We start from the raw sequence: 2,967 nt of genomic DNA, 5'->3' as shown, positions 1-2,967 counted from the left end.
GTACTGAAGAAGATTGAAGAGCTAAGGAGTGTAAGAGCTTAAGATGCACTTCCAAAGACTCTAATTATCCCTTACACAGGGAAAAGAGTGCATCTAAGGCCCTACTGGATGATGGAGTTCATGGATGACAAAGGTGTGAGAAGATTTTTCAGATTAGAAGACCAATTGAGCATCTCTAGCAATAAGACTCTTTTTGGAAATGCAAGGAAACCTAGATCTCTCAGAATCTGATGAACTTGAATTCCACAGGCAGCTCCAAAATCAGATTGAAGAAAACAACAGAAAGCTTGGAAAGAGATCCAGACCTTCAAGGAACTAGATAAATCTGCTCAGGCTAGAGGAGCATCTTGAAAATGATTGTGAGCAAAACTTTGTATATTTTGTAATTTGAAGAACTTTTCAGTAATATCTACTTCCTTTTTTAAAATTGTATTTTTAGGGTGTTTTGTTATCATCAAGTGTCTCTTAATTTATGGCTACAATTCCAGTAGACATAAATTGGGGGAGATTATTGTGTATATGTTGTGTACTTGATGATTTCATGAATAAAATACCTTGGTAGATTTTACTTAGTGAAATTATGTAGCACTCGACGGATAAGATTTATAGTCCCGACGGATGACTCATTATAGTCTCGACGGATGATAACTTATTATCCATCGAGTGAGTAGCCTATGTAACAATAAGTATGTAGCACATTTCTGCATAAACCATCGTATAGATTCTGTAAGTAGTATTCAAGTCATGTTGACTTTAACTAGATATGCAAAATAGGTTGATTAATTGTACATAGATGATGTCTTGTAATTCTGCATAAATGAAATGAAGTCAAGTGCCAGATTGCTACCCGGCGGATAAACTACAATGAAGTCGACGGATGATCAACTAGACAACTCGACGGATGATCAATAACTTGACGGATGATCATGAACCCGACGGATAAAGAATTCAAATATCTGTTGACAGTGACAACACAGTCACATGCGTCGAGTGGATGCAAATGGAATGTGGTAGCCTATTCAACTAGGTTTTCGAGAACAAATAAGCATTGCCATTTCCATGCTATTATGAAGATATTCAAAGATGCTGGAATAGAGTAATGAAGTAGCATTGTAATAGACTAGACAATTTTTGTTTTATTATCCTGTCTCATTACTTTGTAATCTTGGTGATATATAAACCAAGAAGTAGCAACTAAGAAACTATCGATCTAAGAGACAAGCAGAGAAATATTTGTAAGCCGAATTCTTAGCATTTCTCTGTACTCTTAGTTGTTCAATTATTGTAAGCAGCTGTGAGCATTTTGCACACAGGGTTCTCTCGATATATAATATATATCTCTGGTGGAATCATTCAAATCCACCAGAAAGTTTTTAAAGACTCTTATTTTCAATTACTTGTGTTTTGATTCACTTAAGTTTTAATTCCGCATTCTGCTAATCAATTCACACTATATATATATTTGAGTTAGAACATTTTTATTGAAGAAAAAGTTTCAAGAATTCCATTCAATCCCCCTTCTGTAATTCTTGTTATATTGTAAAGGGACTAACACTTATGCTCGAGCTCCACAGGCAAATGACACTCCTTACCATAAACCAACTGAAACGGCGATATTCCCAATGGAGTCTTATATGCTGTTCTATACGCCCAAACAGTTTCATCAAGCTTCAAAGACCAATCCTTGCTTGATGGACACACCACTTTCTCCAAAATGCGTTTGATATCTCTGTTAGATACCTCAGCTTGACCATTCGTCTGAGGATGATAAGCCGTAGCAATGCGATGATTCACATTATACCTTTTCATCATAGCAGTAAACTTGTGATTGCAGAAATGCAATCCCTCATCACTGATTATAACTCTTGGAGTACCAAACCTTGTGAATATCTGCTTGTGAAGAAAATTAAGCACCACTTTCGCATCGTTCATTGGCAACGCCTTAACTTCAACCCATTTCGACACGTAATCAACTGCCAACAAGATATACTGATTGTTACAAGATGAAACAAATGGCCCCATGAAGTCAATTCCCCAAACATCGAAGACCTCAACCTCGAGAAGCACATTAAGAGGCATCTCATCCCTCTTAGACATATTACCCACACGTTGACATCGATCACATATCAAAACGAACTGATGAGCATCTTTAAACAATGTCGGCCAAAAGAAACCTGCTTGAAGAATACGAGCTGCTGTCTTTTCTCCACCATAATGTCCTCTATAAGCCGTTGAGTGGCAATCTCACAAGATTCCCCCAGTTTCACTGTAAGGAATACATCTCCTAATGATTTGGTCAGCTCCTTGTCGAAAAAGAAATGGCTCATCCCACATATACCACTTCACCTCAAGTAGAAACTTTTTTCTTTGAGCATAAGATAAGTCGGGAGGCATGATATTACTCACAAGGTAGTTTACAATGTCTGCAAATCACGGTTTTTTCTTCTTGCACTCCAAACAGCTGCTCATCGAGAAAAGACTCATTTATCAACGTCTTATCCAATGAAGTAGCATTAGGATTTTCTAAACGTGAGAGATGATCAGCAACTTGATTTTCAGTTCCCTTTCTGTCCTTGATCTCTAGTTCAAATTCTTGGAGTAAAAGAACCCATCTAATCAATCTAGGCTTCGAGTCCTTCTTTGAGACGAGATATTGAATCGCAGCGTGATCAGTGAAAACCGTCACCTTCGTTCCAAGTAGATAAGATCAAAATTTCTTAAAACCATAGATAATAGCCAAAAGCTCTTTCTCTGTAGTCGTATAATTCAGTTGGCCACCATTTAGGGTCTTACTTGCATATTAAACCACATGAAATATGTTGTTCTTCCTCTGCCCAAGAACTGCGCCAACTGCATAGTCACTTGCATCACACATCATCTCAAAAGGGTCATTCCAATCAGGTGCAGTTATGACCAGTGTCGTGATTAAACTCTTCTTCAATGTCTCAAAAGATACAAGGCACTCGT

Source organism: Apium graveolens, chromosome 10 (assembly GCF_009905375.1).
Source record: "Apium graveolens cultivar Ventura chromosome 10, ASM990537v1, whole genome shotgun sequence".
Classification (NCBI taxonomy): Eukaryota; Viridiplantae; Streptophyta; class Magnoliopsida; order Apiales; family Apiaceae; genus Apium; species Apium graveolens.
This window is presented reverse-complemented; position numbering follows the sequence as displayed.